The following is a 25,515-nucleotide window of genomic DNA, read 5'->3' as shown; positions in this document are numbered from 1 at the left end:
AATACCCCACTCGGGCATCATAAATAAACTTACCAGCTTAAATATCAACCCCTATATCACAAGATGGGTTGCAAACTGGCTCAGAGATAGAACCCACATGGTCAGAATCGCAGGTGCCATGTCCAAATCCAAACCAGTTACAAGTGGCATCCCACAGGGCTCAGTTCTGGGACCTCTCTTGTTTGGTATATACTTCTCTGAGGTTCAGGCTAACACGGGGGGATTATGGCTGACAAAGTTCGCAGATGACTGCAAACTGGGGGCCATAATCGAATCTCCAGCTGACACAAGCATCCTCCAAAAGGGTCTCACAGAGACGGATGCTTGGTGCCAGAACCACGGCCTCAAGCTAAATGCTAAAAAGTGCATAGTCATCCCCTTTGGGAAAAACAAGGTGCCCACAAATTACCACATAGGTGGTAATCCATTAAGTACGGAAGAAGTAATTAGAGATTTGGGGACCAATGTAGATAATCTCTCCTTTGATAATCATGTTGCCAAAGTGGTTAGAAAGACCTTCTATAGAGCCCACCTTATCACGAAAGGGTTCACATCTAGATCAAGAAAGGTCATTGTGTCCCTCTACTCGTCACTCATCAGGCTCATAATTGAATACAATGCCCCTTTTGGGATGTACCTTACCCGACACCTGCAGCAACTGGAGAGACCCCAAAAGTACCTCACCAAGAGGATCATGGGCTACAAACAGATGTCCTATGCAGCTCGACTAAAGAAACTCCAGCTCTACTCAGTTGCTTACCGCCTACTCAGAGGCGATCTATGCCTGACGTACAAAGCCATGTCAAACCCAGAATTAATGGACATGCTACACGCTCCAGGGACCTAAACCTCAGCACAAAAATAAATAGGACATGCTGGAGGGACAGATTCATTTCCCAGAGGCTCCCCTCACTCTGGAATAGAATTCCAATTCATGTTAGACATAGCCCCTCGCTGACCCTCTTCAAGCGAAATTTGGACTCGTGGATGGGAAATCGCAAATTCACCCCTGGGATCTCTCCTGTGTCCCTGCTAGACAGAGGCACAGTCAACTAATCTTAAAAGGGTACATTCTGTGACCTACTTTACAGAGGCACAGTAGGCTAATCTAATAGGGAGGCGGAAGCCAAATACACTCTGGCTAGGCTTATAAATGCCCTAGGGCAGATAGCCTAGTATCTACCTATGAACCTATGGTTACTGCCCCTGGACCAGTTGTAACTAAGTCCTGGCTGTACCAATAAAATGTTTCACCCTCCGGTCGCACCACAAAAGTATTTATTTGTCGCTGTGCTTCCATACCCTGCATAGTCGGTACTACTGCTATGCCAAATATCTGCATAAGATTTTTTGCCCAAAAGGTTCACTGGGCATTTTGCAAAAACAACAATTTTGCTTTTTTGGGTCATCCCTGAAACAGGGTCAGTTATTGCTTTGTTATGGGAGAGTGGCTCCCGATACAGCTGTCCATTAGCTGCTTTTACTAATATGTAGTCAAGTGAGTCTGAATTTTTTGGTAGTTTGGAAGGATATATCAGGGTTTGTGAAGCCACTGAGTCACACAGGAATTTAACTTCCCTCCCCTCTACCAGAAGTGTAACTTTCGGTTTTGTGTCTGCTAAATAGAGCTCTAGGCTCAATCATGCGAAGTCCAAAATTTCACTTTTTTTACCATTGGTGATTTCTTGTACTTTCTCTATTTCTTCTATCACATTTTCTACTCCCTCTATTACATTTGCATTTGTCTTTTTTTGGTTATTCTCTTTTAGTGATTCTTGACTATCATATAGTCAGTACTCACCCTTTTTATCTTTCATGGCTGCCCTCTTGTTTTGCTTGCAATCCCTTGCTAAATGTCCCTTTTTTTTGCATTTAAAACATGTACCCCTTTTTTTTCTCTTTAAACTCTTCTGATCGTTTATCAGATTGTGTTTTTTTGGGCATTTTTTTTGCCCTTTTTTCCAGACTGTACTACATAAACTTTTGCTCCGTCTTTTGCAGCAAATACTTGGGCTTTTTTTTTTTACTGTTAAAATGCCTTTTGGCATGCCTAGCATATTTAAGTAGTGACTATAATTTACTTGTACGATGGTCTACCATGTGCTTTGTAATAAAGCTGCTTATAGGCAAAATACTGCCTTTTAAAAATGCATTCTTTAATTGCTGGTCATATGGGGGATCATGTGTTTGATTTTCAGGTACCTGCATTTTACAATGGTTATTAAAACACTCTAATAATCTAGCATAATATCTGTCAACAGTTTTACCTTGCTGTTGGATGCATTGATTAATGCAAGTCCAGTCTGCCCAAGGCTTTCATTTTTTAGAGATTTGGACTGTTAGACCTTTTACTCTGTTATCCAATTCTGCATTGCTATGTGGGAGTGGCTTGTGTTTTGTGTCACGGGGATTTCAGTTGCCACTGATTATGTGCCAATCTGGGTTACGTAACCCTTCTTATTTTCACGTGGTACCACAATTTTTTGTTTCACAGTTTATCTAGAATAACTGTCTTACCTATTCTGTTTCCCTGATCTATGACAAGACTGCAATCTTTCTGTCCCTGACTTGTACAAAACAAATCTCCTGACAGATATTTTCAATCAAGTCCCTGATCTAAAACAGAAAAAAGGTAAATCTCACCTTACCTGAGCCTCCGTGATTGACCATCTCTTATTCGTATACCGACTCGTCCTCCAGTCGCAGATCAGAAAAGTGGCTGGCCTCTTTTGAATGACAATTCAGTCGGAGGTCTTTCAAAGCAGAAGAACCGATGTGGTTTCTTCCCCGTATGGTTTCATGCCACCTGGCCCATCTGACCTGAGGCGAAGTGAGAGTTCTGGCTCGAAGGACCAATCTGTCAAAGGAAAAATAACTTCAAAATGATCAACACACGGCAGGTTCAGGTTAAGGCACTTTAATCTTGCAGCAAGGAGATAAAAACGTGCTAATACAGAGGTTGTCTAACTAAAATCAGGAAGTGAAACTATTTTTATACATTTTTTACAAGGTATTGCCTACTAAGCTGACGTAATAAATCACAAGTTCTTGTCCATGATTTTCTGCTGACATATCAAGTTTACAAAAAAAACTTCCTAAGAAAAACGATGTGGCCTTGATGACCACCGGTCTGATACAACTTCTCACTATGCAATGTTACCATTCAAGGTACTATGGCTAATTCGAGCACAAAGCAAGTACAGATTACAGTTCATCTCTTCAAGCAGTCTTTGTCTGATGTATCTCTTCTTTTCCGCAGCTGTGCATGTTCTCATAACACGAACAGAGCTGAGTGTTCATATTCAATCACATTATAGAAAACAGTATTGTTCTATTCATTCACTATTCATTCATTTTCCTGACGTAGCAGATAATCACCTGCTTCTCAGTACATTTCCAAAAGGCATAAACATGAATTTTGCTGTGCTAGCAAATACTGGGTCAGAGAGCATTTTGCAATTTCAGAAAGCATACTGCAGTTTGAAAAAGCATCTTATAATTTCATACAGAATTAAGCTGTACATAAAATAGAATGAAATGTGTTAACCCTTTTAGCTTCTAATAAGCACTAAACATATGCATTAATACATATTTTTCTAACAGTTACTATGGGCATCCAGGATTTATACTCTGTTATCCCACATGATACAGGGATGGACTGATTTAATGACTATTTGGTCTTTCATGCAGGTGTGAATAAGAATAAAACCGAGATAATGAGAAATTTTATGACACTGGTACTGGAGAACAACTTTTTAGTATTTGAAAACCAATTGTTCAGACAAAAGAAGGGTGTGGCTGTGGAGGCAGTGTGTGCCCACATGTTTGCAAATGCAGTACTTTCATTCTGGGAACTAAACTGTGTAGTTAATTCTGTATTTAAAGGGTACTGTATGGAAGATTTCTTGATATGATATATTTTTGGAAAGAGTCGCCAGAGGTTAAATGAATTTTATGACTATTTACATTCCACTACAGATTTTCTTAAGTTTACTATAGACATACAAGGTACAGTGGATATAAAAAAATTACACACCTCTGTTAAAATGCCATCTTTTGTGATATAAAAAACCACAATAAATCATTTCAAAACTTTTCCCACCTTTAATGTGACCTGTAATCTGTCCAATTCATTTGAAAAAACAAATTTGTTAGGGGAAAAATATAAAAAATAAAAAACACGCAATAAGCTGGTTGCATAAGTGTGCATACCCTTAAACTAATACTTTGTTGAAGCACCTTTTGATTTAATTACAGCATTGTCTTCTTGGGTACACAACTGTGATCAATTAAAGAGACTCTGATTAACCCCAAATAAAGTTCAGCTGTCCTAGTAGGATTTTCCTGACATTTACTCAGTTGCCTGCTGTAGCAAAAGCCATGGTTCGCAGAGAGCTTACAAAGCATCAAAGGGATCTCATTGTTGAAAGGTATCGGTCAGGAGAAGGGTAAAAAAATTTCCACATCATTGGATAGATCATGGAACATAGTGAAGACAGCAAAAAGTGGAGAAAATATGGGACAACACTGACTTTGCAAAGAACTGGACATCCCTCCAAAATTGATGAAAAGATAAGACGAAAACTGGTCAGGGAGGCTAGCAAGAGACGTACAGCAACACTGAAGCAGCTGCAGGAATTTCTGGCAAGTACTGGTTGTGTACTATATGTGACAACAATCTCCCATATTCTCCCAATGTCTGGGCTATGGGGTAGGGTTGCAAGACGGAAGCCTTTTCTTACATAGAAAAACATCCAGGCCCAGCTAAAATTTGCAAAACAATACATCAAGTCTCCCAAAAGCATATGGGAAAATGTGTTATGGTCTGATGAGACCAAGGTTGAACTTTTTAGCCACAATTCCAAAGGTACATTTGGTGCAAAAACAACACTTCGCATCACCAAAAGAACACCATCCCCATGGTGAAGCATGGTGATGGCAGTATCATGCTTTTAGGTTGCTTTTCTTCAGCTGGAACTGGTCATGGTGGAGGGAATTATTAACAGTTCCAAATACCAGTCACTTTTGGTCCAAAACCTTCAGGCGTGTGCTAGAAAGCTGAAGATGAAGAGGAATTTCACCTTTCAACATGACATTGACCCCAAGCATATATCCAAATCAACAAAAGAATGGCTTCACCAGAAGACAATTAAAGTTTTGGAATGACCCAGCCAGAGCCCAGACCTAAATCTAGTAGAAAATCTGTGGGGTGACCTGAAAAGGGCTGTGCACAAGAAATGCCCTCACAATCGGACAGATTTGCAGTGCTTTTGCAAGGAAGAGTGGGCAAAAATTGCCAAGTCAAGATGTGCCATGCTGACAGACTCCTACACAAGAAGATTGAATGCTGTATTTAAATCTAAAGGTGCTTCAACAAAGTATTAGTGTAAGGGTGTGCACACTTATGCAACCAGCTTATTGTACATTTTTTATTTGTTTATATTTTTTCACCTAACAGATTTGTTTTTCAATTCAATTGTACAGGTTATAGGTCCCTTTAAAGGTCTGAAAAGTTTTGAAATTATTTATTATGGTCTCATTTTTTTATGTCACAAAAACCTGGCATTTAAACAAGGGTGTGTAAACTTTTTATATCCACTGTAATTCGGTTAATTTCCTAGACCTTACTATTCAAATTAATAAATCAAAGAATTGTTTTGAATCTACAATTTATCGTAAACTGACCTATTCAAATACTTTTCTCCATTTTGATGGCATGCATCCTAGCCACCAGAAGAAAGCCCTAATGAAAGGATAATGTGTGAGGTTGGTTAGGATCATTACTGGAGAAGATGACTTTAATAAAGAGTATGATAAGCTGTTTAATGTGTTTAAAGTGAGAGGATACCCTGAGGATTTTTTATTTAACATCTTTAATGAGGTGAGGATGAAAAGAGAAGTAGGTCATTGTGTCCTTCTTTTGGGGACAGGTGGTGGTACACCAATAGTTTTAACCAATGTACAAGATCACTATACAACATTTAATAGGCCTATGGTTACTGCATTTAATGCCAGTTTTTATGAGCTTAGGGCAATAGTGGAATCTAATTGGAAAGTTTTTAGGATGGATCCAGAATATGTGAAACATGTTGGTAAAAAATTGTTGGTTTACAAGAAGGATGTGTGTGTTTTAAGGCACTACTTGAGAGGCCTTTGAGAGTGGAAGGGCCTAGTAAAATGGTGAAGTGTAGCCACTGCTCACAGTGTCCCTATATCCTTGAATGTCAAGAATTGGTAGTGGAAGGATATAGGACAATTGAACTTCATTGTAGGTCTTATTGTGGATCAAAATGGTGGTATATTTAGCCCAGTGTTTGTGTCCTGCATTCTATATAGGTAAAACTAAGTTGTGTGCAGAAAAGAGTTTACCGACATAACTACGATATTACAAAGAAAAATGAAATAAATGCTTTATATAAACATCTGGTGCAGAATGCTGGACATAGGTTCAGATTTTGTGTTATTGATATTGACTTAGGTCAGAGAGGAGGTCTGGTGGAGGACTTCCTAGAATTTTTGGAATGTAAAACATAGGTTCAGATTTTGTGTTATTGATATTGACTTAGGTCAGAGAGGAGGTCTGGTGGAGGACTTCCTAGAATTTTTGGAATGTAAAACATACGTTCAGATTTTGTGTTATTGATATTGACTTAGGTCAGAGAGGAGGTCCGGTGGAGGACTTCTTGGATTTTTGGAATGTAAATGTCAAATAAAAACTAGAGCCAACTGCTTTCCCAGTATAAATGAATATATTCCCATTTCTAGTATATTAAAATTAAAGGCCGCTATGTATATTTGAACTTATTTTTATTAATCATGTTTTTAGTATAAGTAGAGGTTTTATATTATAGTTATAAATGTGTGTATATATTTGTGTAGGGAAATGGCCTGTTGCTTTAATAATCAATGATGTGTTTTAATTGGGTATTTATTAAGGCTGTTTGTATGTATATAAGTTTGTAGAGGGATGTGGTATTTTATTCTGAAGAAGTCCTGTGTATTAAGTGGACAAAAGTGCTAAATAAATTGTTTTCCTTTCGGTTCATTGCTTCACCATCCGTTTTTTATGTTTTTTAACAGTTTGTGCTGATTTAGACTGGTGATGTAATGCATTAACTGGAATAATGTGGTTTAATGCAATATACCTGTAATGGAGTTAATGTCGCCTCACAGTAAGACACTGTCCGGTTCTTCTCTCAGCTAGAGCATCTTTTGCGTGGAGACATGCGTGAATGGGCGTACCTTCGTTGAAGGTTGTGCATTAGGGCTGGCAACTCAGCACGTAAAAATCAACTGCCAATCATTAGTAGACCGGAGTTCCGCTGTGGCGACCCCTAACCGGGAAAAGCCAAAAGACACAGCAACAACAACAACAACCTGTAATGGAGTTACTGTTACATATTATGTAAGGCTGTATAGATTATTTTGAATGGCTAACAGGTCACAATGTTATGGTGAGTAATTATATATGAAATTCAAATGGGCTTCAGTGTGCGAGTGAGATCCTTGGTGACCCTAGCAGGAGAGCAACTGCCTTCACAAGACCAAGGGTGACTCGTGTTGCAACTCTTAAGACACTAGCTGCATGCCCTAGTTCCTTTTTAATTTTGGCTATTTAGTCCGCTGTAAGAACTGGATTGAATTACTTTCTTTAAATTACAAGGTACTGTATTGGACAAATGCCAGATATCTCAGTTTCGTCTTTGTGCTGTATCTTCTGGTACCTTTCAGAATGGTCTTTACTCACTGTGAGTTTGGTAAAGGTGGTCTATTATGTAGCAGCAACAGACACTCCAGATGTAGTAATTCAACAAGATTGGAACATGATCTATAAAGGTTATTTCCTTTTCTCTGTAATAGCAGAGTTAAGACAAACTGCAGTGTTTTTTTTCTAATTTCAGGACTTTTACTGACTTCTGAATATCTGTACTAAATTTTCTGAGTATCTCACCTGATCTGCTGTACTCTATCTTCTCCAAACTGAACTGACTTCTGACTAGCAAGTCTCTCCCATAATACTAAAACACTGTAAATTTCTACAGGTTCTGCACACTTCTTTAACCCTTGTTTCCCTAGCCTCTTGCCATCTAAACATGATCTGTTTGTACCAAATGTTTCATTTACACTATTAGCACATCTCATCCTTATCAGTCTTTTGACTTGAAGATTATTTCCCTGAGCTCAGTTGTATCCTTCACTGAACCTTTTTTTTTCCTGTTGGTACTGCACATACTGAAATTACATGTAGAATTAGTAATAGAAATGAAGATATAGGCCTGCTTTAATATGTTTGCATTTCTAGGCCTATGTAAGTAGAACACTGTATGCGTATAAGATTTGTGTCAGCTTGTTACAAATCCCTGTACTGGGAATTGCTTCTGTAATTACTTTATAAATGCATTAATATAGTCTGCAAAAATACTATAATGATCACTAGAACTAGTATACCAACTGGTAAAATAATTTCTGTTTATCTGGTAAATAAACTCAAAATTTTAATTTTGGCCACCAGTTGTCACTTAAGTATTTGTGGCCTGTTAATTATCGGGATTGAAATCTCTTAACATTATGATTTAATTCAACTGGTCAATTCTTAAACTTTAACATATCTTATAACTCATATTATGTAGTCTATGTAACAAGAGACATACTAATTTGGTTTTATACTCATAATATGTATCTTGAAGGCTTCAAGCATAAGTACCATATACTGTATTAACTTGTTTCTGTAAATCTTCATCTGGATTTGTTAATAATCTTGTATGTTTACCTTTAAAATCTTTATGTGCTGTGATAGTTTGCATTTCAAATTTGTTTCAAACATCCTGTAAATGTCTGTGTTGTAATAGACGTCCATGTACTAAAACCTATGTTTCTGCATTTCACCTTTGTATACCCTGTCCATACCTTCTCTATCGTATGTACAATAGTCATTATGTAATGTGCACTGTTATGTAACAAATGAAGCCCAACCTGCCACGCTATGAGTATATTGAATAACTATTACTATGTATTCTTTAGGTTATTATATAACTAAGCCTGTTACAAATAATTCTCTCACCTTACTCTTAAAACTAATGTCCGAACAATGCAAGTTGTAATGTCATCCTGCAAAGTCTGTTCTGATTATATATGCGTACTATTTATGTATGTTTTGGAAAATGTCTGAGATTATACTGAATATTTAAAGTAACAGAGTATGGATGTTATGTTATGAAATCGGAACAGACCTCAAAATTAATACCTATACTGATGTCAACATCTGAAATAGCTGAGCATAAATGTTACATTCTGTAAACTAAGCTAACAGTAAAGGAATACTTTTTTTGCAGTAGCATCTGAACCCAGGTAAAAGCATAAACTGAAATCTGGTGCTGTTTTGCAGGTATCTGAAAATTTTACTTGAAATTGAAAGTCAGCTTGAACTACTTTATCTTGTGATATGAATAAACACACTTCTGCTTCTGTAGTTGTACTATATTTGCTTTAACTCTGAACTAATCTGCTTAAATAAACACCTGCATCTGTATTATATACATGTCCTAACCATAAAGAGTTATTTTCTTAAATAACTGAATCAAATGTAGTCTGTAGTATGTACTGAGTAAATTATGCAGTTAACTACATTTCATTTATATTTAAAGAAACATTGAAAAAATATTAATCTTTACTTCTGGCTTTTCTGTTGAGCTTGATATGTTCCCTGTACACCACAGCTCTTGCCAAGTTTAAGCTTACTCTGCACTGTACCTGTCACTGCTGATGTACTGGAGAAGCCATCTTAGTGTCCTTTGTTGTCCATATTCAGTCTCTGTTACAAATAATTTGGCTATCAGACCTGTTCTCCTCCTCCTGTGATGAGGCTTTGGGCAGAATATCTTGACCCTTTAATAAACTTACAAATGATATTGCATCAAAAATCATTTATGTCATAAACTTGACCTGCTGGTGCATTATCTGTAAACAGTAAACTTAAGTTTATTACATTATGATCATTTGTATCTGAAATCATACTGTTGTTATAAACTTGAGACACTGAAAATGCTCTGTGTTCTGTCATGAACTCTGCATGTCAGAACAGTGATTGTGTTTATGTCAGGCTGACCTGTCTTTGCAATACTGTGACTTAACTCTACATTTTGAATTACATATGCTGTAGCATTTACACTGGCTTCCAAATACTGTAAACTAGAATTTGTTACAATTTGCACATTATTTGAATTTGAGACCAAGAGGTATTTAGGTGAAATGTCAGTAGAGTTTTTAACCAGATTGTTTAATGAAATCTTGGAAAGTGAGAGGATGCCTGAGGAATGGAGAAAGTGTTTTGGTACCGATTTTTAAGAATAAGGGTGATGTGCAGAGCTGTAGTAACTACAGAGGGATTAAATTGATCAGTCACAGCATGAAGTTATGGGAAAGAGTAGTGGAAGCTAGGTTAAGAAGGGACGTGATGATTAGTGATCAGCAGTATGGTTTCATGCCGGGAAAGAGCACTACAGATGCAATGTTTGCTCTGAGAGTGTTGATGGAGAAGTACAGAGAATGTCAGAAGGAGTTGCATTGTGTTTTTGTAGACTTAGAGAAAGCATATGACAGGGTGCCTAGAGAGGAGTTGTGGTATTGTATGAGGAAGTCAGGAGTGTCATAGAAGTATGTAAGAGTGGTACAGGATATGTACGAGGGTAGTGTGACAGCGGTGAGGTCTGCAGTGGGAGTGACGGATGCGTTTAAGGTGGAGGTGGGGTTACATCAAGGATCAGCTCTGAGTCCTTTCTTATTTGCAGTGGTGATGGACAGGTTGACAGACGAGATCAGACAGGAGTCCCCGTGGACTATGATGTTTGCAGATGACATTGTGATCTGTAGTGAGAGTAGGGAACAGGTGGAGGTGACCCTGGAGAGATGGAGATATGTTCTAGAGAGAAGAGGAATGAAGGTCAGCAGGACTAAGACAGAATATATGTGTGTGAATGAGAGGGAGGATAGAGGAATGGTGTGGATGCAAGGAGTAGCGGTGGTGAAGGTGGATGAGTTTAAATACTTGGAGTCAGTACTTTAGAGTAATGGTGAGTGTGGAGGGGAGGTGAAGAAGAGAGTACAGGCAGAATGGAGTGGGTGGAGAAGAGTGTCAGGAGTGATTTGTGACAGACGAGTACCTGTAAGAGTGAAAGGGAAGGTCTACAAGAGGGTAGTGAGACCAGCTATGTTATATGGGTTGGAGACAGTGGCATTGACAAAAAGGCAGGAGTTTGAGCTGGATGTGGCAGAGTTAAAGATGTTAAGATTTGCACCGGGTGTGACGAGGGTGGACAGGATTAGGAATAAGTATATTAGAGGGTCAGCCCAGGTTGGAAGGTTTGGAGACAAAGCCAGAGAGGCAAGATTACATTGGTTTGGACATGTGCTGAGAAGGGATGCTGAGTATATTGGGAAAAAGATGCTAAGGATGAAGCTACCAGGTAACAGGAAAAGAGGAAGGCCTAAGATAAGGTTTATGGATGTGGTGAGAGAGGGGCATGCAGGTGGTTGGTGTGACAGAGCAAGATGCAGAGGACAGGAAGAAATGGAAACGGGTGATCCGCTGTGGCAACCCATAATGGGAACATCCGAAAGAAGATGATGATTGATATCAGAAGCTGAAATACTGTCATTTCTATAACACTGTGAATCATGAGGAATTTTCAGATACCTCACTCATTACAGTTTTTCTATGTTCTAAACAATTTGTGTCTAGAAAGATCTAACATTTAAATTTAAATGAACATTTTTGGAACACATTTTTTGACTGCTTTACCCAGTTTTTAACTTTAAACTACCCATTTACTGGTGCTTTTACCACAGAAGTCTTTTAAACTTTTCTGAGATCTACTGTCTGATTTAGATAGAAAATGCATTACCGTAAAAATGAATGCTCACATAAGGAAGGTTGAAGGCGCCTTCAGAAGGTGGCCAGGTGTCTTGCAGCTTCTTTGCACTCCCTCTTGTAAGGATGCCCTTGCCTGTATGTCACAATGGAAGCTAAGGTCTGTTTTCTACTTTGGAGTTTGTGAAGTTTTCTGATATGTCACTGTTACCCGGATAATGTCCTTACACTTAAAACAAACTAAACTGTTTTCTGTAGTCTTTAGACATTTACTGACTTCTGCATATCTGTGCTCAATCTTCTGAGTATCTGAACTAAACTGCCATGCTCAATCATCTCCAAAATGAAAAGGCTTCTGACTATCTCTAATAATACCAAGACCCCGTATATTTTGTGTAAGTTCTGCACCGTTCTTTAAGCTTGGTTCCCAAGCTTCTTACCATCTAGGCAAGATTTGTTTGTATCGCACATTTCACCTTTATCAGTATTTTGACCTTAAGGTTGTTTCACTGAGCTGCATCTTTCACTGAAACATTAGTTTCTATTGAAACTGCACTTCCTCAAACTGCATGTAAAATTTGAAATACAAAATGAAGATATAGGCCTGCTTTAATATGGTTTCAGTTACTTATTTGTGTGTGCGAAGATGAACAAGGGACAGTACAGAAGTAGGGCCATTCTGCAATGCTCTGTACAGAGAGGAGGTGTTGGTGAGAGAAGTTTTATTACTAATTTACAATTGTAAAGCTGCCAGTGATCAGCTAGATATTTTGGGGAGTATTTTCAGACTTTGTATTTTATATACACAGTTGAGATGAGAAGAATGGCACAGTGAGATAAATGTCTTTGTAATGATGCTTACAGTGATCATCCATATAGTTTAAATAATAGTAATCTAGATTTGTGAGCTGTATGGATCAACTTGTATTAGAATATTTTATTGTTTGGAACAGTGTGTGGACTTTGGAGACATACCTCGCAACCTCTTGGCAAGAAATCTGGACAAAGCCTAAAATAATTTGGGGGGCAGGGACAAAGGCCCAACAATAGGAACAGATTTTAAATACTGCCCTTGTGAATTTAAAAAGTTGTTATAATAAGAGGTTAAGTCAAATGTATGTCATTATTTAGTTAGTTCAGTCCTCAGTGATTTCCCTGAAAACCATAAATTTTATGAGGAACAAACCAAAAATATCTGGATTTTCTGTGAAAATCGGGACAGTTGAAAGGTAGATGTGGAGGTGAAATAATATTGCAGAGCCATAAGGTGTCATGGCTATAATTGCTGGGTGGGTGTTGGGTTTGGCTAGATGAAATTAAATCTCACACACAGTATCCTATTATAGACTGTACTTACTAAGCAAGTTAGACAGTACATTCAGTCCATAAGAACAACCCTTTTTTATATGCAAGTGAACAACTTCAAATTAACATACTTCATTACAAAACCCCTGTGTTGCCCCACAACAACAGAATCTGTTTCACATAACACAAAATATTTCCTCTTTGTATCCTAATATAACAGTAAGTAGTGATGCTCCCCCCTATCGCGACATGATGTTTATTACTGAGACAGTACAAAAATTCAGAATTCTATTATTGAACACAAACAAGGTCACAGCTCAAACAAATTGGTCAATGGAAAGACGAAAAACAGAAATATTCCACAACAGCATCCAACGATCCAACCAAAAGTCAGGGAAGCCACAATATATATATATATATATATATATATATATATATATATATAAAATAAATAGATTTATTTTCGTAAGCGTTTTCATAGTGACTAAGCACCACTTCATCAGACCTTTCATTGCATACATTAAAAGTCTCCTTATATACCACTTCCATTAAAACTGACAGCCTATCAAAAAGTCTTTCTAATTAATTATTTAAAATAGTCACATTCACCTTTGAACACCTAGTGAATCATAAAAAATGCAGAACATAAAAATATAAAAACTATTAAGAAAACCACATATGCCTGATATCAAACAACTATAAGAATTAACTATGAAATGCATATGTATCTAGTATAAACATAAAAACAACGTTTGTACAACTAGTTACATAGTGCTCTATTGTTCAAGATAGGCTTGATGGGTAAGTAGTTGTACAAACATCATTTTTATTTTTATACTAGATACATATGCATTTCATAGTTAATTCTTATATTTTGATATTTGTTTGTTGCTTGAAATCATTAATTCATTGGATGTTGTTGTGGAAGAATTCTATTATTGCCCAATCATACCTCTCAACCTCTTAGAGCAGTAAATCTGGGAAAAACCATAAATAATGGGGGGGGGTTGAGGCCCAAAAATATTGCTCTTACAAACTTAGAGAGTTGATAGAATAACATGTTTTGCATTAGCACACAATTTCTGAGGGATATGAAGTCTGAATATCAAATGTGTATATATATATATATATATATATATATATATATATATATATATATATATATAATTTTCTGACTTCAGTCTCCAATGATTTGTCAATGATTTTCCAGAAAAACACAAAATTATTTTGAAACAGACCAAAAATATGAAGCAAACACCTGGACATTTTGCAAAAATCTGTACAGTTGAGAGGCATATGTCCAACAACTCCCCAACATAAAAATCCATTCACACAGCCCACCTAATAAATGCAGCAACTTACCTAGATTTTTCTATATACAATGTACCATCACCAACAGCTCATATGTCACCACTTGCAAAAGAATACAAAAATTTACCCCAAAATAGCCTTCTACATCTGCAGTCTAACATTGAAACAAACCCAGGTTCCACCTCCAATTCCATCCCATTCAAACAAGCCAACATAAAGTGACTTTCCTGTTTCCTTGTCAGTGCACAAAGCATTAGTAATAAATCTGACCAGATCAGCCCCTTCACAGCACACCACCACCCTGAACATCCTTCCTTAACTTATTAAGACCAATTCAAAATGGATGTCTCCGAGATGGTAGCAAACTCAACCTTTTGCAACTCTAATGTGAAATCTTCAAAAATCACTCTTCTAGACTTAATGATTGCAGACAGTCCCTCCACATTATCACCACTCTCCATACACCACCCCAACATTTAGTGTCATTGCCCCATAAGCTTTAATATACAAAACTCGACTCTAAAGCTTCCCCCAAAGATATCCTCTTTACTCACAAATCTCAATCGAACTTCATAAGGCTCAAAATATAGTCATCATCCATTAATTGGTCCATGGTTACAAACTCAGTTGACCCAAACCTTGCAGCTGAGACTTCTACCACCATACTTAAAAACTTCCAAAATATATTTTCCAGTAGCTGCAAGATCTTTGAAAACAAAGCCAATAGGTGACACATGAACCAAAAGTGCTTCTAAAACTTAAAGCTAAGGCCAAGCATGCTTGGAAACACAATCCAACAAGCCTCACGTGTCAGTACTCCACTTAAATATGCAGTCTAGCAAAACTAGACATCAAATGTCCCAAGTCTAAACAAAACATCCTACTTAATAAATCAAATCTCTTCTGAAAAGAGATTAATCACCTTACTGGCTGAAACAAGCACTCAGCCTCTAATTCCCTTCTCACCCCATTTGCTCACAGAATTCCTAAAATAATTTACAACTCTTCCTAACTTAGTGTACACCACTCTCAACCCTCCAAAGATTGATCTACTTCCTTTCCTTTCATACCTTCCTTTTACTTCAGACAAGTAGTTGTTTCTGCTCCAAGAAATCCTGCTTGATGCTCCAGCTTGTACAGACAAATTACACCCATGGTTCATATACCACTGCAGAGACTTATCAGTTCCTGTCTTAAATATATACAACCCATGCCTCACATAAAGCATTGTGAAAAATATCTGAAAAAAATCAACCTTAGTCAAACACTTACCTAAGCAAGCCAAACCAATTACATCATATTTCCGTCCCATCTGCATCTTACTCACTGTAAATAAGATATCTGAAAAATGAATCGATGCTGAGCTATTTGAATACATCAAGAAATACAAACTGCTGTCACACAAACCAGCAAAATATTTGGAGTGAACATAATCGTATTTTTTGCAATCTAAGTGATAACAGACAGAATGTTCTTTATTATAATTAAAAATGTGTTTACAGGACCAATCTTAACCTAACTAAAGCTTTTGATCTGGCAAATCACACTGTTCTCCTCATAACTCATATACTAGAACTGGACTTAAGTCAGGAAGCAACCTTCTGGTTCTAGAACAGAGTCTCAGACAGATACTCTTCTGTCAAAGTTGGTACCTACACTTCTAAGCTCCCCTTAATCAAAGGCATTCTGCAGGGGTTAATCTTGGCACCATTACTTTTCTCCATCTTTAGCAACAACCTTTTTCTAGGACCTACCTGAATTCCCAGTCTTGCTGTACACTGGTGACATGGTACTGTTCCATATCAGCTACTCCCTCCCAACAACTAAATACGACTGATCCCACTTCAACAGACTCAGCCTGGATTTCTAAATAAAAACTACTTCCAAATCCTTCCAAATCAACAAGCCATGAAATCTGTCACAAAATCTGTCAATACTGAACAAGCTTATTAGTTCCTTCCATCTCAAATTTATAGACAGTACTTATTGAAAATATCTCAAGTTTTACATACCTAATAATTTGGCCAGACGTAAAACTAAACTAAAAACTTAAAAACTTTTCTAAACTTTCAAATCTACTTAGACAAAAGCAGAATAAAATAAATTACCTCCTATTCTGGGTCAGACAAACATCCAGCTTTCTATCCTATGTAAAAAGATCAACCATTTGCAAAGGCATCCTTCTGTCACAACTTGAATATGGCCTACTGTGTATTCCTGCTGTCTCAAAAATGAAAAAAAAAATGCTACTAAATTTTGCTGAGTCATCACTCTTTTCTTGGACAAGAACTCTACTGCTTAATTATAGCAAATGCCAAACAGCATTCAGTCAAAGGACAGGACAGATATCTTACTGACTTCTCACTTATTTAAAATCCTGCACTCCTATTCCTTTAGTTTACTAGCTGACAAGTTCTACCCAAAAACATCCTCCTACAATTTCTGAAGCCAAGACCATGGTGGTTACAGCTCAAATTAAAATCTTCCACACTTCAGTGTACAAGGCATAGCTTCTCTGCTCTAGGTCCAAAACTTTAGGAATATCTTTAACTCAGTCTCAAAAAAACTACCTTTTTTTTTTTTTTTTTTAAAAAAAAGCACCTTTACTGAATTATTGCTTGTGAGATAGGCAGATTTACATTTATATAAAATTAATCAAACTGTATTAGCAAATTAAAATTAACAAAGATTATGCTTCGCATATATTGCTGTATATCATACAACCTAAGCAACATTACATAAATTATTCAATTCTTGCCCCCTTTTTTAAACAAGAAACATCTTTATTAAACCATCACTCTTATCCAACATCACAAAGTGGGTTAAAATCCCACCTGTTCAGCCAAAGTGTGATTGCTTGCAAACAGGGCACACAGCAGAAGAACTCTTTCACCTCTGTCAGGAATTCAATTTAACACAGAATTTATCTGCTTTAAAACATTTTAGTAAATCTCTTTATCTACCCACTTTTCCATTGTCCCCTTCATTTCATCCTCTCCTTTTGTTTATTTTCTCTTCCTCTTGTACATATTTATTTATTTATTTATTTATTTATTTATTTGATATTTGTTAACCGGATTAGTCCATCTGGGACAAAGCCCCTTTTCAGTGGAGACCTGGAGTGAAAAGCTCCATAGGAAAAACATTCAATATTTGACATATAATAATACGTAAATTTACATAGACATAAACAATAGAAGTTAATATCCACGGCAATTTGAATAAATATTGTAGCTTGAAGAGAATACAGTGGAGAGAAGCAAGAAAATAATACAGATAGACCTTTAGCTTTAGAAAAGCTAAAACCAGGCCAAATAAGATTGGCTGAGAATAGTAGAAGAAATGATCAAGTAAGAAAGAATTTATAAATTACAGAAAAGAAGCAGAGAGGAGGGAAAGAATGAGTGATAGTGTTGCGATAAAGAGAATTTGGAGAAAGGTATGGTTTTCTCATAATTAGAAAGCTGCGGTGGTACAGCGGTAGCATTGTTGTCTAACAGCGAGAGGTTCTCCTGTTCGATTCTCGGCTGGAGTGCCTCCTGTGTGGAGTCTGCATGTCCTCCCCGCGGTCGAGTGGCCTCCAAAAGACATGCGTGAATGGGTGTGCCTTCGCTGAAGGTTGGGCATCGGGCTGGCAACTCGGCACCATAAAAATCTACTGCCAATCATTAGCGGACCGGAGTTCCGCTGTGGCGACCCCTAACCGGGAAAAGCCGAAAAGACAAACAAGAAGTAAGAATAAGAGAGTAGGATACTTAGAGAGATATGTCAGTCAGGGGGAGATAGCACAAACATAGCTTATTTTCCTTTAAGTGAAGTTTTACTGACTTTCTGAATTGGGATTTGGATCTAACGTATCTGATGTTGAGAGGCAGTTTATTCCAGTTCTCAGCAGGGTAACAGCTATAAAGGTCTTTTTCCTGTGTTGAATGTAGGTTTGAGAATAGTTATGAGATAATGTTCTGTGCTACAAAGAGCTCTAGTAGGGATATATATATATATATATATATATATATATATATATATATAGAGAGAGAGAGAGAGAGAAAGATGATATATGAAATACTGGGACAGAAAGAAGGTTGGTATAGAATAGAATGAATTATTTAAAGCTGAGAGAGGAGGAGGTAATGAGGGAATTCAGACCAGTTCAGTTTTCTAAGTGCAATGCAGTGATGAGTCGAGTATGGAAGTTCAGCAGCAAATTTAGCAATCTTGTTGTAAGTGGATTCCAGTTTAGAGATGAGGGAGGTCTGTAAGTTGGTGAAAATTTGAGAGCCATAGAGAAGGGTAGTTAATAAGTAGGAATGTGAAAGAGCTCTTTTAGCAGTTCTAGAGAACAAGTTTTTGTTTCTATAAAGAAGACCACGTTTTTGATAGATTTTCTTAATGTTACAACATTTAGATCAAATTTTAGCTGGTCATCAGTAGTGACTCCTAGTAGTTTAGTTTGGCTTTCTACTATGATGGATGTATTATTGAGGGAAGAGATGGTGAAAGATGATTTCAAGTGTGACATAGATTTTGGTATGAAGAGTAAGAGTTTGGATTTCTTTGGATGTAAGATTAGAAAGTTTAGGTTAAGCCAGTTTTCAACAGACAAGAAAGAGTTCTGTGTTTTAGTATGAAGATCAGGGAGGGTATCAGCAACAGTGAAAACAGTGGAGTCATCTGCATACTGTACTAGTGATGAGCATTGGGTAGAGGAAGATAATTGATTAGTGGAGATATTAAAAAGTAGTGGTCCAAAAATTGACCCTTGGGGAACACCCATCTTAATTGGGAGTTAAGGGGAGATAGTAGAACACCATCTCTCTCCACACACTATCTTCTTCATCCAGACAGTCTCACTACCTCATACTACTGTCTAATCCAGCCACACAGACTCTCTCTCACCTAACCCTGACCCAGCAAACCCCTCTTCCTCCTCTTTCCCCCCACTCAGCTCCCTAGCCTCACTCACAGCTTAGTGATCTTTTCCCCCCTCCCTAGGCTTGTGTCCTGCTTCGTGTATGCTAAACCCTCCTCCATAACCTTGTGCATAAAAGAAAGTATAGACTTATTCCTAGATAAACTTAGCTCTGTCCTCCTGCAAACCCTTTCACTGATTGTTTCTTTCAATAACCCTGCTTCTTCCACGACGGTGCCACCCCGCTCCGTTCGCTCTCGCTACCGCTCAGGCTCACTTTGCTACCCCACCCTACCCCCATTCCCACCCACCCCTAGATCACTTAAACTTATAGCTAAACACCACACCCACCAGCAATTCACACCTTCATAATTATCCAATTACAGCCCAGAAATCAACTACAACATAAACTATAACCACCACACCCTTATTAACGCACCCAAGCATATCACCTAGTGCACACACACTAGTTCACTCCCTAAATAAAAATTATCCTCACCAAATCTAATAACATGTACAGGTTGAAAAAACCCCTTCACCTACAAATGCTACTCTACCCATCAACTATCTCCATCCTACTTCTACTCTCTATACTCTCCTCATACCACACCCAACTACATATCACTTTTCCACCCCCATGGCAAACAGAACCCACAGCTAACCACACACTACTAAAAACCTTTCTTATACCAAACCACAACACTACCTCCTTTCAAACCCCATCCCTCTTTTACAATAAGTTATCAGTCAAAACTAACCCTCACACAAGCTATCTAAAATTCTTGATAAATTAGCCAAACTCTACCTAAACCTACTGCAAAAACTCTCCTGCTGTGGAGACATACACCCAAACCCTGGTCCCATCCCAACAGAAAAAGCCGAAATACAGTTACCAAATCCCCACTTTTACAAACCCAAATCATCTCTCCTCTTTCTAAATATAAATGTTAGAAGCGTACTGAACAAAATTCATGACCTGCATGCCTTATTAGCCTTGCATAAACCTGACATTGTGGTATTAACTGAAACATGGCTCAAACCTGATCACCACAATAATGAGATCATAGCCCCAGGTTATGATATCATATGTAGAGACAGAATAGGGAAAAAGGGTGGAGGGGTTGCAATTCTATTTAAAAATCACCTCACCCTAGAACTAGTTGAGCATAATAACGAAGAATTCAACAAGATAGAACTTATCCTTGCTAAACTTAAACTAAAAACAAATAAACATATACTCATTGCAGGTGCCTACCTCCCACCAGGTAATAACATTCCTATAATGGAAAACCTGTTAAATTGGTTCTCACACTCCCTCCCCTATGAAACCACACTACTAGGTGACTTTAACATTGACTGGATCAACTGCTGCAAACACCATCCCTCAGATCACATCAACCTCCATGGGTTCACCCAAATAATTACTACCCCCACCAGAATTGACAAAACAACTAAACATCAATCCATTTTGGATTGGATTCTGGTATCCCACCCCACTCTTGTACAACAATCAGGCAGTTTTCCTGATAGTCTAAGTGACCATCAACCCACCTACCTAATCAGGTACAGATCCCACCATCTCCCCAACCTACCTATTCTTAGAGTAATACGTAATAAACAAAACTTCATAACCAATGACTTTAATAAGGCACTAAGTTGTTGCAATTGGTTACCCCTCAAGCACCTACCTCTCAATGAAGCAGTACAGTATTCTAACTCAACCTTCCTACAAACCCTAGACTATCACGCACCCTCTAGAACTATTAGGCCAAAAACATACCATGCCCCATGGCTAACCAAAGAGACAAAAAGTACAATGAAAGAAAGGGACAAAATCTGGATTGCATCACATAAAGATAAAAGCACTACCCTAAGGCAAAAGTACCTAGAACTACGTAATAAAGCCAAAAGGCTAATTAAACTTGACAAGTCCAACTATTATAAAAAACTACAAGATAAATATACCCATAACCCCCAAAAATTCTGGGCCTCCATAAACACCTTACTACACCCTGGGAAAGCATCCACCCCTACCCCTGTGTTATCAAATAGCCAAGACAATATCCCAACACAATTTAATAAATTCTTCACAGAAACAGTACAAAATCTAGCTAATACCCATAAAAATAATGGCACTCCAACACAATCATCCACTACAACCGACAGTAATACAAAAAAACATGCCTCTAGCTTTTCCCTTCATCCAGTGTCCACTCAAATGATTTCAAACCTCCTTAAGAAGCTAAAACCAACCACACTAGCAGCCGATAAACTTCCTGCAGATTTCCTTCAAATATCAGCAGAGGCCATATCATACCCAGTGTCAATTCTCATAAATAGGTCAATTTCTGAACACAAAGTACCTACCCTTTGGAAAACATCCCACATTGTTCCTCTGCACAAAGGGGGCAACTCCTTAGAGCTGACCAACTATCGCCCTATAGCCATACTATCACCCTTATCAAAAATTTTAGAAAGAGTTGTTCACTTACAACTTATGCAGTATCTCCAGCAAAACAAATTACTATCCAATTCCCAACATGGCTTTAGACCCTCCCATAGTACAACCACCGCTCTTCTGTCTTACACCAATACAGTCAACCACTACAGAAACAAAGGTCTTTTCATATCATCCATTTTCCTGGACTTATCAAAAGCCTTTGACATGGTTAATCACAATATGCTCCTCAAAGCTCTATCTAGACTAAACATATGTTCCTCCACTATACTATGGTTCAACAGTTACCTATCAGAATGCCAGCAAGCAGTCCTCTGGCAAGAAAAGCTGTCCCCCCTCTTACCAGTATCCATAGGAGTCCCTCAAGTATCAAACCTTGGCCCACTGTTGTTCTCTCTTTTCACTAATGGCATCTCCTCTTCCCTGCCCACTGCCTCAGTAGTACAATATGCTGATGACACCACCATAATATGTGCTGCCCCCAGCATAATGGAACTACATACCCTTACCCAAAATAACTTTACTCTAGCCGAAACCTGGTTTTCTAACATACAACTACTTCTAAATCCCAAGAAAATAAAACTAATCCTATTTACCCCTGGCAGATCATCTAACCCAAACTATAGCCTCATCATAAACTCAAAAAATAATATTCAAATCACGCCAACCAAGAACACAAAACTACTAGGAGTAGAGATTGATAATCACCTGAAATTTGATATCCACATAGCACAAACCATCAAAAAAGTGAACAGAAAACTAGGACTCCTCTATAGAAATAAAAAGTTCATGACTAAACAGACCAAAGCTACTATTGCTAGAACCCACCTCCTCTCTATCCTTCTTTATGCCTCCCCTGTCCTAACTAATCTTCACCTTACTGAACTTCGCAAAATGGAATCATGTTACAACAAGATTGCCAAGTTTGCTACAGACTCCACAAATAGGTCCCATCATTGTCATTCCCTAATGCAACTCAAGTGGCTGGAGCTTCCGCAGCTACTACGTCTTCAACAAATCACAGTAGCACATAAACTTTATTACTACCCTGAGAAAACACCGGCACTCCAGCTACTAATTCAGCCCCACAGCTCCTCTAGAGCCCTAAGATCCAGCAGCCAAAACCTCATTCATGTAATCAGACATAAAAATGAAGCAGGAAAATCTCTCTTTGCCTGCACAATAGCCCAAAATTGGAACTCACTTCCAAGCCACATAACTGCCACTTCTTCGAGTACCCAATTCAAACACCTCCTGAAATCCCATTATTCAAACAGTTGGCTCTGCTCTTGCTACTCCCCAGGGTAAACAATAACTTTACACAGTTGCAAAGATTCTGCTTCTCTCTGACATTTTCCTTACATAGCCCTACTAATACCCTTGCTTTTCATCCAAACTCAGCATCATTACAATAGGATAAAACATACTATCACCTGTTCACTACAATACTAAAATCTCTACCTGATATAGGCTATAATCTGTATCTGAGAAAGGTATAAACCTTATCAGAGAACTTCATATTCTCATCTTGGTCTTACTTCAATATCTATATTCTTGATGTGTGGATATCAACATATATGTATGTATATATATATATATATATATATATATATAATATGTATGTATATATGTATCTATGTCTCTACAAATGCTAATTGTGAATGAGAATATAAAAAAAAAAAAAAAATGTTTTTCTTGTTAATTTTCTACTACTTATTACTTCTAACAAATGCAATATATACTGTGGAATTTTCATTTTTGTACTACATAACGTAACACCTAAATTTGTTCTTAAAACTTGCTTAGAACTGTATAATTGCTAAGAGTGTAACATGGAGCTTTTCTCCCCGGGCCTCCGCTGAAAATGGACCTGTGACCAGTCGGACCCTCCCGGTTAACAAATGTAAAATAAAAATAAATAAATAAATAAAATTTGACAGATTGGAAATGATTGCTAAGATAACTAGAGAACCATGAGATAGTGAAGGTTGATAGGTTTAAATGAGAGAGTTTGTCTAACGGATACGGGTGGAAGACAGTGTCGAATGCCTTTGAGAGATCAAGAAAGAGTCAGGAGACAAGTTTATTCTGGTCTCTGGCTTGTGTGAAATGGTATTTATGAAGGCGATGGGAGTAGTAGAGGTACTATGACCAGGGTGAAAGCCATGTTGGGTGGGGGTGATTCGGTTTTCATGTTTAAGGTGTTGCAGTATTTGTTTGTGTACACATTTTTCCAAGATCTTGGACAGAGGAGATAGAATTGCTATGGGCTTAAAGTTGTATAGATTAAGAGAATTCCCTTCTTTATGGATAGGAAGAGTGTAAAAATGTTTCCATAGGTCAGGGACCACAGTTTCAGAAACAGATCGATTGATGAGAATAGAGATGGGTAGGGCTAGTGAGTTGGCAGCAAGTTGAAGAAAGAGATGAGGGAGACCATCTATAGAAGGAGACAAAGGTTTAAGCTTCAAGAGTAAAGATTTTACATAACTAGTGGAAACAGTTTTTAAGCAGAAAGCAGAGGTATTAAAAGAGAGAATTGTAGGAGAGGATAGTGGGGTGGAGTAAGAGTGAAAATGATTTATAAGTTTTGTGATAATGTCAATAAAGTAAGAGGAAGTTAGTGGCAGTTTGAGAAAAGGGCTAGGCTGAGGAATAGATGGGTTTCAGGATGAAGGATTTGATTAATTGTATGCCAGAATTTCTTAGGGTTTTATAGATGAGCTTTAGGGGGATTACAGTAGAAGTTTCTCTTGTCATTGATAATAGCATTTTAGTAAGGTTACGAAGGAGTCTGTATTGTTGTAGGTAAGAGGGCAGTTTAGTTTTGGTTGAAAGCTTCCAATTTTTATCCCTTTGAGCCACAAGAGAGCGAGTGGGGGGGTTAGCCAAGGGGATATGGCAGATTTTATTCTGACATGATGTATAGGAGCAAGAGAACTGAGTATGTTAAGAAATATTTTATTAAATTTGGGACAGCTTCATTGAGTTGTATCTGTCTGAGAAAGGACCAGTTGATATGTAAACAATGAAATCTGTAATAATTTTTTTTATTCACTACTGAAATTTTCTAAAATTACTTAATGCATGTTCTACTTAAACTGTACCTACTGTACTCTCCACGTTAATCTGTATTACTGTTATGGTCTTCTCTAAGCTGAAACTAAAACTGGTACATTGAGATCAGGACTATTACCCCATTCAACAAATTAAAAACTAATTAATAAAATGTACACTTCCAGTGTCTTGAGTGTGAAGAAACTGAAAGGCACACAGTGCTGCAACAAAACCATTTGTAATTAATAAAACAATTTTTTGTACTGCAAAACAAACAGAACTATTCTACCAAGTCCCACATTACATTAGTTGCTGACATCCCATCAGATTCTGCAGCAGGAACACACAACACTTCCGTATTCATGCATTTAAGATATAGGTCTTTGAACAGTTGTGCAGTTACAGTTGCAAACCAAACACTCTGAGGGAGTGAAGAACAATTTATAGTTGCATACTGAGCTAACCCAGGAGTGAGAAGTCATTGGACAAACATTTACTCCTCTTTGAAAGTTTTATTGGGAAAATGAATGAGTTTGTGTGTTACTTCCTCACTGATGGGTAAAATCAATCTGTAAACATTACCAATTAATCTCTGAAGTCTTTGGCTTG

Source organism: Protopterus annectens, chromosome 10.part0 (genome assembly GCF_019279795.1).
Source record: "Protopterus annectens isolate FY-2018-M chromosome 10.part0, PAN1.0, whole genome shotgun sequence".
Lineage (NCBI taxonomy): Eukaryota > Metazoa > Chordata > Ceratodontiformes > Protopteridae > Protopterus > Protopterus annectens.
Note: the sequence above shows the minus strand (reverse complement) of the source record.